Source organism: Apium graveolens, chromosome 3, assembly GCF_009905375.1.
Source record: "Apium graveolens cultivar Ventura chromosome 3, ASM990537v1, whole genome shotgun sequence".
NCBI classification, from domain to species: Eukaryota; Viridiplantae; Streptophyta; class Magnoliopsida; order Apiales; family Apiaceae; genus Apium; species Apium graveolens.
The window spans coordinates 207,623,483-207,637,521 of NC_133649.1; the positions used below are offsets into that span (position 1 = coordinate 207,623,483).

Sequence of the window (14,039 nt, forward strand, 5' to 3'; positions counted from 1 at the left end):
ATAATCGTGAATCACTATCCAGGAATCGTTTGTTCAATTAAACACCATGAATCAATTGCAAATAACATCAGGAAGCTATATCAATCATCAAAACATCATAATTACCCTAGAATCAAAAAGCCCTAATTCGAACATTAACCCTAGAAATCAAAAATCAAAAACCACGAATTAAACACATGAAATTGATATCAAAAATACAAAGAACATATGAAGAACTTCAATTTGGGTACTTGAATCACAAGATTTGAAGCTGTAATTAGTGAGAAATCACGGCTTGAATTCCTGACCCGACCCTGTTCTTCTCGACCCGATTTCAGAGAATTTTGTAAATTTCCAGGATTTTAATTACTTAATTAATTATAATTAAATAAAAATCAGGCTATTTATAGTAGTGAAATTAATACTCCTAAATAAAATTAAGGCCCTAATTCTATACTTTTTAAAATTAATAGGCCCCTAATTTTATAATTTTTGAGTATTAAAATTTAACTATTAAATATTTTACATATACAATATATATGCCAAAATTTCCCAAAAATTGTGAATAATGCAAAAATACAAAGAAATGGTATGAATGAAATTCCTATAATTTTAAAAAAATAAAAATGTAATTTTTGTGGGGGTTTTAACACCCAATGGGGCCCGGAAAAGTCATTTTTCGCAAAACGAGAAAATTTATAAAATGCCTAGATGTTCAGAATAATGTGATGGTAAAAGCCGTTTGATGAAAAATAAGGCCCATTATTTTATTTGAAATATCTGCTTTAAAATCATGATTCGGGTCGTAAAACTTTTAAAATGAAAGCTATAAATGAAAAATAAAATACCCGAAAATTATCTTAAAAATACCAGAACGACACAGAATGCACGTAACACATAGCAATTAGGGCTTGACGGTTAATTCCACATAAATGACACATTAACACACATAATTTATTATAAATATGATATAATACAGACGTAAATTTCCCAGTCGTTACAAATACAGAATATCACAGTCTACCCCCGTATAAGGATTCCGTCCTCGGAATCAGCAGAAGAGAGCATTAGGGATCTTCTGACCAACTTTCCAATCTTGCATACTTAACTTTTCTCAAAATTTCAAATAACACTGAAATTCCTTATACCAAACAATTATCATGGGAGCTTCACTCCGCATCATTGTTCCATCCACATCCTTTGTCCAATTTCTCAATAGAATCACTTTTACTGATTACGAGAATGAAGAATAGAGAGAAAGATAGTGAGAAAGAAAAAGAAAGAGAGATAAAGTTAAATAGAGAGAGAAATAAAGAAAACGACTGGCTTCGTTATACGCCACTAATATTCTAACCACATTGTAGTCCGCTGTCGCTCGTGGTAATTTCATCCAAAAGTCTTACTTTCCATTTACCCGGATAACTCATCTCAACTTGATTGGCATACCTTCGTATATTTGAGATAATAAAATCATGGAATTTAAAAGAGAAAAGAATTTCATATCATAACGGATGTCCCACTATTGTGGTTACCAAAATCTGAATATTAGAGAAAGTATTGTTGAAATGAAAGAATAACTGAGAGATCAATATGATCAACCGAACTTGGTATAGCGTGCCCAAATTAAGACACTACTAAAGGTTGTTAACCTTCTGGTAGTCACAACACACACAAGTTATAGCATCCTATCCAACTCCTATCACACAGATAAGTATACTTGTGTTCCCTATAGTTAGGGTTGTTTATCTTAGTCTGATTAAAAGAATATGAAAGGAATTCAAAATTAAGTGAATAATCAAGGGTTTTTGAGAAATTACTTGTTAATGCAATCCTTGGATCAAAATTGAAAAAGTTACAAAGTTGGGAACATATCCTCTAACAGTTACCTCTTATTTTGAGAGAGGTCAAAAGAGGTTATCGAAAGAGAAGGTATTGCCAAGGTCTTAATACTTATCTTTTATTTGAACTCTTCTGTTATATCGTCATCCGATTCTAGATACTTCTGCATATTCTAAGGATATCGATAATCTTCATCATCATCGAATCATAGTAGCCTCGGAAGATTCCACAATAGAACTTTGCAACTGCTAGAAGTTTTTTCCAATTCAAGACAACCATCTCAAACAAATGTGCCTATCTTAACTTACTTGTTGGTGTTATATCCAATAGTCCAACAGGAACTCGATATGAGCTCAAGCGTCCTCACATAGCTATACACACTCCTACACACTCTCGTTTCTAGTTTACTATAACCTCGACTCTGATACCAACCTGTAACGCCCCCGAATCTGGGGTCAGAGGATTTAGTCGTCACGATGAAACCTCAATCCAAATTAACCTGTTAAATCAAAATGCAAATGCCAGCGGAAGATATTTAGCATCTATGACCCCAAACTAATCCAAGATCTTTTAAGGTTACAGTTCTAGAAACAAGAATTCCAAATTCCATAAATAATTTTCACTTCCTTTTAGAACTCTTTTCAACAAATTCCAATTCAATACTAACCCGCTAGTATAACTTCGAAAAGAAGTATACTAGGCCCAACTATAAAATAATACAATTATAATATAATATAATATAAACAACTTTTCATAACAGAACTTACACTAGCCCGTAAACCCTGGACCAACCACCTTCCAAGAGCTTCTTCTTTGCTTCCTCGAATTACGCGGCTAAACAGGCAAGCTAATTCTCACTGGAGGTTAAATTTAAAAACATGCAAGTATGAGAGGAAGAAATGCTCAGCAAGTTCATTATAACATATATAGGATTTTTTGATATAAAACCAATGTCTGCAATTGAGCAGAACCTTTAAAATCATAATTGTTGAATCAGAAAATTTTAGTTGAGAAACCCCAGAATTGGTTCCTTAATTGGATTCAAAACACTTTTGATATTTTTAAGCGAAATGCTTCATCAATACTTTGAATCTTGACAAGAATAAAACTCGTAATACTGTGTTTACGGAAATATCGTAAACAACAATAATATGAAACAATTATTATGGACTGAATCATAACCTTTATTCAAAACGAACTCTTGATAATTAATATTCATTTTGTTGTCATATCAAATTAGACATCAATACAAACTTTGATGCTCACAACTGATGTGGATCGCACCATAAAGAAACAAAAACAAGAAGAAAAGGATATTTCAACGAACACGATCAATCCAGAAACGTGAACTTTGAATCTCAAATTCCTTAGATCAATCCAGAAACTAAGTAATTTGAATCTAACCTTCAAAACAATCCAGTAATTGAAGTTTAGAAGAAAGAAAACTAATCATAGTTTATCTCAAAACATAATCATCACATATATCTTAAAAGATTACATGAGAGGGGTATTTATAGGCTTAGCCAATAACCTAAACCCTACAGAATTCCAAGAGAAATTCAATATCAGCTTGAATTAGCCAATATATGAATCCTTTCAGGAAACAAATTCAAAATCCAAATCCAAATAGAAAACATATAAAAACAGAATCCAAATAGGAAAATAAAATCCTAAGTGCTTAAAGCAAGAAAAACCCTTTCAACTGAACGGTAAAAACTTGCAAGCCAAAAGTCGAATTATTAATTATATAAGCCAAAATAGGTCAGCCCATGCTGGTTGTTGAGCTGAGTGGCAAAGCTTCATCCGTTCCTTCATCATGCTTTGTTGTCCAAGTAAGCTTTGTGACCCATATTTGTCTCTTGTCATTGTCAAACCCCATTGTAGTGAGCAACAGATTAATAGGCTGATCCTCAACCAAATTTCCTTTCATATTCACATCAACAACATCCCATACTAAAGTCAACATCAATCATCTATACTAATACCACCTTTGATATTTAACAACAATATAAGTATCATCATAAATCAGAAACTGAATCAAAACCGCATTTCACCTTTTTGTACAAAACCAAAATACTTGATAAACCATTCCTTATAAGATTATCAAAAGCATTATAATAATTTAGATTGGAATCTTTAAACGACGGTGTGTAGCCGCCGGTGATCAGCCGCGGAGCAACATCGGTATGCCGAAGCATATCCAACTAAACAAAAGGATACCCAAGGCACATATCGGCCTAGCAAGGTGTTATATCCCGTATAACACATAGCTCATGCTGGACCGCCACCACGGCCTCTTACACACCATCCAATCTTAAAAACATTTTATTGAAAGGGGTCATAATACTCAACACCCTTATAAACTTTTATTCCCCCATTCATTTGGGCAGGAATACTTGCAAACAAATTATTTTTCTCAAAAACTAAAACATTTATAAATCCATTAATTTGATAAGTAAAAACATTTAACTATTCTGAACATAGAATAGCAGAAGAGTACTTGCATAAATAGAATCATTTAATTCAGCGATTTGTAAAACATTTATTTATTCTGAACTGAGAATAGGGAAAGAAACACTTGCATAATGGGATTCAAAATAAATATCACTTGAACAATAAGTAATGATAGGGATACTTGCCTTTGGTTTTTTTTAGCAGTTAGTCACAACCGTAGAAAAGTAATTATCTCAGTCTGGCATCTCAAGGCATCACCGTCTTTTACTTTGCTAAATCTCTGATCTGTTGCTCATGCAGTACTGCAACCCAATATTCCATACTATTTAACTCTTGTCTTTATCCATTCCATCTGGTCCTGATCGTCTTTAAGGACTCGTATCTATAATTAGAAAATATCATTTTAATCGTCTAACCAATAATTACGCGATGAACTGCGCGTCAAAACCCTATCGTCTACCCATACGATAGTCCACACATAATTATAACAACCAAGCACCAGACTCTTGCCTTACATACACATGTAATTCACATAGCACGTAAACATGTAACTCATGTATCACATAAATCATATCTCATATGACTTGGTACGTTTAAAACTGAAATCAGGTCAAAATATGATTTATTGATCAATAATCGACTCAGAATGACTCGCAAATTAAACGACCTTTCAATACAAAATAAATTAGGACTCGAAAGTATTTTTATTGAAAGCGTAATATTTTTCTGAGTCTATACGCGTTCGTTTAGTATTAAAAGGACAAACGGTCTATTTATTATGAATAGAATAAGAATAATTTAATTAATAATAATATTAATTGAATATTCAATACTTTTATATAATTTTTGAAATCCCAAAATAATTTTTAGAATATTATTTGGCTCAATTATAAATAATTACACTTCATTCAACTATTTTTAAATAAAATAAATGGATCAAATGAATTAATCAATTAATTAAATGAATAAATAATTAATCAAAACAAATTATAAATAATTGAATCAAATGATGATTTTCAAAAATAATTAAAGATAATAATTTGAAATTAAAACAAATATTTTAGAAGAAAAAATCGAAATAACGTATTTTTATAACGGACTTTTCCCAGGGTCATAACCCCTCAAAATCATTCTCAAACAACACAAACCAACTATACTCTAATAAAATTTATAAACTTAAAACACACCATATTTTTATTTGCACGTATAAACACGCCAGAAACGAAAACACGGCCACCTGAACCAAACTTCGGGCCAAAAGTGACTTCTCCAACAACTTCTAAAAATTACTAAATAAATATATAAACACTAACATGCTATATTATACACATATACGAAGGCGGAATTTCGAAATCGCTACCCATAATAAATTCCGATCACCCCGAAGACAATATCTGATGTCCGGAAAATATCTCCAGAAAAATCCGAAATTCATAACCATAAACATATACACGATGAAACGCCATGTGGAGTAATCAACACCGCCAAACTGCTTTTTCACGCCCCGAAAATAAATTAAAATGGAAAATATACTACTTAAATTTTCTTCTCAAAACCTCGCAATATATATACATGTGCGTAGGTATCGAAGCGCTGATCGTTTATGTATATAATAATTGAAATATGGATGTACGGTTTGTAAGACATGAATTTTTGAAAATTAAAAGTAAATAAATAAACACTACAGGAGAGAACTGGGAGACAACGAAGAGGGAGTAAAGGAAAAGGAAGAAACAAGGGGTGTAGTGGCGCGTGAGAGAAGGAAATGGGGAGAAAGGCGCAGGTGGGGGGTCGCGGGTAGATAGGATTTTGTTATTTTGTTTTTTTTTTAATTCCATCACATACTCAGCCACTGACACGAGTCAAATAAATTGCCACACCTCTGTTTTTCTTGCCACGTAGTAGAAAAAGATCAGTACAACCTTTTTGAAGCTCAATTCTGACTCGCATTTTGAAATTTAACGACCCAAATTGCGGGTAAAAATAACCCCAAATAATTATCAAAACAATTTAAAATTCCCGGAATAATTAAAAACTAGTAAAATAAAATTTTCATAATTTTTAAAATATTTTTGAGTTTAACACGAGACCCGCATTTCGCGATTTAAAGAATAAACTTGTGAGTGAAACTAACTTGAAAAATTACCAAAATACATCTAAAATTCTTGGAATATTTAAAAACCAATAAAATAAAATTTCATAATTTTTAAAATATTTTTGACTCGCGCGCTATACCCGCATTAGGATTAAACGAACAAACGGGCGGGTAAATAGAACCTGAAAAATTTCCGAAACAATTTAAAATCCTCTAAATATTTAAAACTTAAGAAAATATGAGTTTCATGATTTTTGAAACATTCTGGAACTTAATACTAAATTTACACTTTTATGTCGGATCCAAAAATAGTTTACTTAGCCGCTATAAAGATGATAAAATTTAATACCATATTTGGATAATTATTAAAACTGAGCTTCTTATAAAACACCATATGAGAAAATAATGTAAAAATATCTCGTCTCTTGAGAATACGGGTTTTATTGATCTACTGAAATGATTATCGTATCGAAAATTGTGCGCCGGGACTCGTACGAGTCAAACCTTAACCCGGATCGAAAAAGTCAAATCACGGAAAATGTTCAAAATATCCAGATTAGGTTAGGAAGGAGTTTTCCGAAGAAATTCGGGTTATAAAAACGCAAAAACGGTTGAAGTTGGGTAATTCCCGGTTTTATAAAATTAGTTTTGTAATTATACGAAAAATAATTATTAAATCTATAAATCATTATAAAATCATATAACAATCCAAAAATTATCAGGAAAATACCATAATTATCTATACTTTATTCTGGACATATTTAAAATCAAAAATACTTACACTTTATCACATATACACATCCAGATATAAATATCAATCATCAGAAAATTCACCGAAATTCCCATAATTATCACATAATAATTTTTTTATTGATAAAAAAATAATTGCACAATTTTTCCCAGATATTTCAAAATAATTTCAATTTACCGATATCAATAAGATCAGCATTCAAATAACTTTTGAAAATAATACATTTAAGTAAATATTTTTAGAAATTAACAAGGATCGATATAACACTTAATAATTAGCACATTACCATTTAATAACACAAACTCGTCAAACAGGAATAAAATATCCACAATTTTATTCCTTCCAAATCAAAAAACATCACATAAACATATTCAAATAATAATAATAATTCTGATAAATACGGAATATTACAGTCTACCCCCCGTATAAGGATTCCGTCCTCGGAATCAGCAGAAGAGAGCATTAGGGATTTCTGGCCAACTTTCTAATCTTGCATACTTAACTTTTCTCAAAATTTCAAATAACACTGAAATTCCTTATACCAAACAGTTATCACGGGAGCTTCACTCCGCATCATTGTTCCATCCACATCCTTTGACCAATTTCTCAATAGAATCACTTTTACTGATTGCGAGAATGAATAATAGAGAGAAAGATAGAGAGAAAGAAAAATAAAGAGAGATAAAGTTAAATAGAGAGAAAAATAAAGAAATAGACTGGCTTCGTTATACGCCACTGATATTCTAATCACATTGTAGTCCGCTGTCGCTCGTGGTAATTTCTTCTAAAAGTCTTACTTTCCATTTACCCGGATAAGTCATCTCAACTTGATTGGCATACCTTCGTATATTTGAGATAATAAAATCATGGAATTTAAAAGAGAAAAGAATTTCATATCATAACGGGTGTCCCACCATTGTGGTTACCAAAATCTGAATTTTAGAGAAAGTATTGTTGAAATGAAAGAATAACTAAGAGATCAATATGATCAACTGAACTTGGTATTGCGTGCCCAAATTAAGACACTACTAAAGGTGGTTAACCTTCTTGTAGTCACAACACACACAAGAGATAGCGTCCTATCCAATTCCTATCACACAGACAGGTATACCTTGTATCCCCTATAGTTAGGGTTGTTCATCTCAGTCAGAGTAAAAGAATATGAAAGGAATTCAAAATCAAGTGAATAATCAAGGGTTTTTGAGAAATGACATGTTAATGCAATCCTTTGATCAAAATTGAAAAAGTTACAAAGCTGGTATTTCTGGAGAAAAATGAAATCCAGAAAATAAGATTCTGGCATAAAATGACTAAACGAATGTTAGGGAATATATCCTCTAACAGATACCTCTTATTTTGAGAGAGGTCAAAAGAGGTTATCGAAAAGAAGGTATTGCCAAGGTCTTATACTTATCTTTTATTTGAACTCTTCTTTTGACTCGTTATTTGATCTTATACTACTTCTGCATATTCTAAGAATATCGATAATCTTCATCATCGTCGAATCGTAGTAGCCTCGGAAGATTCTACAATAGAACTTTGGAACTGCCAGAAGTTTTGTCCAACTCAAGACAACAATCTCAAACGAATGCGCCTATCTTAACTTACTCGTTGGTACTATATCCAATAGTCCAACAAGAACTAGATATGAGCTCAAGCATCTCACATAGCTATACATACTCTTATACACTCTCATTTCTAGTTTACTGTAACCTCGGCTCTGATACCAACCTATAACGCCCCCAAATCCGGGGTCGGAGGATTTGGTCGTCACGATGAAACCTCAATCCAAACTAACCTGTTAAATCAAAATGCAAATGCCAGCGGACGATATTTAGCATCTATGACCCCAAACTAATCCAAGATCTTTTAAGGTTACAGTTCTAGAAACAAGAATTCCAAATTCCATAAATAATTTTCACTTCCTTTTAGAACTCTTTTCAACAAATTCCAATTCAATAATAACCCACTAGTACAACATCGAAAAGAAGTATACTAGGCCCAACTATAAAATAACACAATTATAATATAATATAATATAAACAACTTTTTATAACAGAACTTACACTAGTCCGCAAACCCTGGACCAACCACCTTCCAAGAGCTTCTTCTTTACTTCCTCGAATTACGCGGCTAAATAGCACAAGCTAATCCTCACTGGAGGGTAAATTTAAAAACATACAAGTATGAGCGGAAGAAATGCTCAGCAAGTTCATTATAACATATATAGGGTCTTTTTGATATAAAACCGACGTCTGCAATAGAGCAGAACCTTTAAAATCATAATTACTGAATCAGAAAATTTTAGTTGAGGAACCCCAAAATTGGTTCCTTAATTATTTTCAAAACCCTTTTGATATTTTTAAGCGAAATGCTTCATCAATACTTTAAATCTTGACGAGAATAAAACTCGTAAAACTATGTTTACGGAAATATCGTAAACAACAATAATATGAAACAATGATTATGGACTGAATCACAACCTTTATTCAAAACCGAACTCTTGATATTAATACTCATTTTGTTGTCATATCAAATTAGATATCTATATGAACTTTGATGTTCACAACATCCCATACTGAAGTCAACATCAATCATATATACTAATACCACTTTTGATATTTAACAACAACGTAAGTATCATCATAAATCGAAAACTCAATCAAAACCACATTTCACCTTTTTGTACAAAACCAAAACACTTGATAAATCATTCCTTATAAGATTATCAAAAGCATTATAATAATTTAGATTGGAATCCTTAGAGGACGGTGTGTAGCCGCCGGTGATCTGCCGCGGAGTAACACCGGTATGCCGGAGCATATCTAACTAAACAAAGGGGTACTCAAGGCACATATCGACCTAGCAAGGTGTCATATCCCGTATAATACATAGCTCACGCTGGACCTCCGCCACGGCCTCTTACGCAACCATCCAAACTTAAAAACATTTTATTGAAAGGGGTCATAATACTCGACACCCTTATAAACTTTTATTCTCCCATTCATTTGGGCAGGAATACTGGAAACCAAATCATTTTCTCAAAAACTAAAACATTTATAAATCCATTAATTTGATAAGTAAAAACTTTTAAATATTCTGAATATAGAATAGCAGAAGAGTACTTGCGTAAACAGAATCATTTAATTCAGCGATATGTAAAACATTTATCTATTCTGAACTGAGAATAGGGAAAGCAACACTTACATAATGGGATTCAAAATAAATATCACTTGAACAATAAGTGATGATAGGGATACTTGTTTTGGTTTTTTTTTAGCAGTTAGTCACAACCGTAGAAACGCAATTATCTCAGTCTGGCATCTCAAGGCATCACCGTCTTTTACTTTGCTAAATCTCTGATCAGCTGCTCATGCAGTGCTGCAACCCATTATTCCATAATATTTAACTATAGTCTTCATCCATTCCATCTGGTCCTGATCATCTTGAAAGACTCATATCTATAATTAAAAAATATCATTTTAATCGTCTAGCTGATAATTACTCGACGAACTACGCATCAAAACTCTATCGTCTACCCATACGATAGCCCGCACATAATTATATCAGCTGATAAGTGGCATTTTATACCACTTAGAGCATCTCATAACAGCTTGAATTGGTGTCTTGGACTCAAGTATTTTGTGTATTTGACGCGTTTTCTAGTGTTTTTGCAATGTAGGGTATAACTTGCTTAGATAGGTGGTTTTCATCAAATAAATCTTAAAAAAGTGCCTGGAATCAGTCTAGGGGTGATGAGCAAAGAAATCAGCACAAACAGGAGCAAAATGAAGAATTTTCCAGAAGCGTAGCACGCGACCGCGCGCTAGAGCACGCGATCGTGCGCCAGCACGCTACTGCGTGGAGGAAGCACGCGTCCGCGTGCTTGCGGAATTTTAGATTCTGGTTTTATTTGTTTTCAATTCTGTTTGGGATCAGTTGGCGCGGTGACTCCTGGACTCTTATATAAACCTTATGGGAAGACGTTTTCTTCAACCAGAGCGAAGGCAAGAAGATTGAGAAGACCGTTTTAGAACGCACTAATGAAGAAGATGAAACATTACTTTATCTTGTGATTCTTTTAATTCATCGTAACAGTGGATGCTAGTTTTCTTTATGCTTTGAACCTTAATAATCTTGTGACGTACTTCATTATTTATTAAGTATTTTTCAGCCTTATATCATTGTATTATTATCATGCTTTCATATGAACCCATGGTGACGATGAGTTCTATTATAGACTAATCGTGATCATGGGATTCTAGCGGATTTACTATGGAATTCTTTAGTTAATTGTTTAATACCTTGGTATGTGGTGATTGTATGATATCTAGTATAAGTTGTGCTTATTCGTCTTATATGCGTCGCGAACATGTAAGATAGCCTGTTAATCTCTTGTGAAGCGATAGTGGATCTTGAGATTTAGAACTTGCCATGCTAGCATAGGTTCATGTGTTGTATGCATGATTAGTGGGTAACTCTAACCATTTTACTTGCCCTGTGTAATCATCATGAATAACTTGTGCTTAAATCGTTATGTTGTCAAATTCTGTAGACATATAGGGTCTCAACATAATTGATGCCTATTCAACTTTTATCTAAATTGTGGATGCTTGGTAGAATGGTATTTGTACAACGAAAGTTGGAGATTATCAGTTTCGTATTGTTCGATTAATATCATCACCATTACATGCTAAGTTTAATAACAATAACTATTGATTGAAGTAGTAATGAAGTTAGGATCTCATGTGTGTTTAATATTGTTAATTCAAGTGTTTAATTCTCGTAGTTAATATTAGTTAACCAATCTTGATTGTTATTGTCTTGGCATTGAAGAACAATTATACATTGGTGAGTAAGTGTTAACTAAATATAATTAATCAGAGTCCTTGTGGAAACGAACTAGAAATCATTCAATATTACTTGCGAACGCATATACTTACGTGAATTATTTAGCACATACTTTTTGCCTAACAATTTTTTGGCGCCGTTTCCGGGGACTCGGTGTTAATTTATTTAGTTTATGTACTTGCCATCAGTGGTCATTAGGATTCATTGATTAACACTTGTTACTCACTGTTTCCGGTTGTGTTCTAGGTACTCTAGCGAGCGTTTATGCAAACACGTTCTCGCACTCGCAAGAGAAATCTGGATAAAGCTGAGGAAACAGATAAAGCTCTTGACTTTCTGGAGAAGACAGCTTTTGAAGATCCGGATAAAGAGAGTGAAAAGAAAGAACCTGAAATAATGGGTGATCGTCTAGCTCAAGCTAATCAAGCTCTTATGGACTTTTCTCGGCCTAAAATTGATGACATTCAGTCAAACATCATTCATCCGGCTATTGAGGCCAATACTTTTGAAATCAAGTCGGGCACTATTCAGATGGTGCAGAATTCAGTTTCTTTCGGAGGGGCTGCGACTGAAGATCCCAACATGCATATCAGGAATTTTGTCGAGATCTGTGGTACTTTCAAATATAATGGTGTTATTGATGAGGCTATCAAGCTGAGGCTTTTCCCATTCTCTCTGAGGGACAAAGCTAAGAACTGGTTAAACTCTTTACCAGATGGGTCCATCACTACTTGGCAAGATCTTGCACAAAAGTTTCTGGTGAAGTTCTTTCCAATGGTCAAAACTGCAGCTATGAGGAGTGCTCTTACTCAGTTTGTGCAGCAGCCAGGAGAATCTATGTGCGAGGCTTGGGAGCGCTGCAAGGAGATGTTGAGAAAGTGTCCACATCATGGTATGCCTGACTGGATGGTGATCACTAGTTTCTACAATGGTTTGGGGGTCCAATCTCGACCCATGCTCGATGCAGCTTCTGGAGGCGCCTTGTGGGACAAAAGCTATACTGAGGACTATAATCTCATTGAAACTATGGCTGCAAATGAATATCAAAACCCGACTTAAAGGATGATGCCTGGGAAGGTAGCAGGTATTCTGGAAGTTGATGCAGCTACAGCTATTACAGCGCAGCTCAAGGCGCTGACTATGAAGGTCAATTTTTTAACCAACTATGGTGTTAACCAAATAGCTAGTGTCTGTGAGCTTTGTGCAGGCTCTCATGCTACGGATCAGTGTTCTCTTGCTAATGAATATGTTCAGTATGTGAACAATTTTTAGAGACCGCAACAGCCTGTGCCCGCTACTTATCATCCTAATAACAGAATTCATCCCAATTTCAGCTTGAGCAATAATCAGAATATTGTTCAGCAACCATATCAGCAAGCTGTAAATAAACAGTTTAATCCACCTGGATTCCAGCAACCTCAGCAATTTGCTCATATGCAACCATATCCTCAACAAGGAGGTGCTGCTCCACCTTCTAGTGCTGATTTCGAGGAGTTAAAGCTGTTGTGCAAAAGTCAGGCTGTTTCTATCAAGACCTTGGAAAATCAAATTGGACAAATAGCCAATGCCTTGCTCAATCGTCAACCTGGCACACTTCCCAGTGATACTGAAGTGCCTGGCAGGAAGGAAGCTAAAGAGCAAGTCAAAGCTGTCACCTTAAGGTCTGGAAAAGTTGCTGATGCTGAGAAAGCAAAAGATGTAGAAGTTGAAGTTGTAGATGAAGAAGGAATGCAAAATGAGAAAGAGGCGGAACCAAGGAAAACTACTGTTGAACACACTTTTCCTGAGGGTAATACAGGGGAGAAACAACTTTATCCTCTACCACCTTTTCCTAAGCGATTGCAAAAACAAAAGTTGGACAAGCAATTTGGTAAGTTTCTGGAGGTGTTCAAGAAACTTCACATCAACACACCTTTCGCTGAGGCTCTAGAGCAAATGCCTAGTTATGCAAAATTCATGAAAGGTATTCTTTCAAGGAAGGTGAAACCGGATGATTTTGACACCGTTGCTCTAACAGAAAAGTGCAGTTCCGTGCTGCAACAAAAGTTACCTCCAAAGCTTAAGGATCCA

At 34.1% G+C, this 14,039-nt stretch overlaps 1 non-coding gene across 1 annotated transcript; it reads right to left on the reverse strand.

Annotated features, from left to right (window-relative positions):
* Positions 1-12,758: 12,758 nt before the first annotated feature.
* On the reverse strand, positions 12,759-12,865 carry LOC141715806 (small nucleolar RNA R71). Its single transcript, XR_012572555.1, has one exon. It is a non-coding gene; the product is annotated as a small nucleolar RNA R71 (small nucleolar RNA).
* Positions 12,866-14,039: the final 1,174 nt, after the last annotated feature.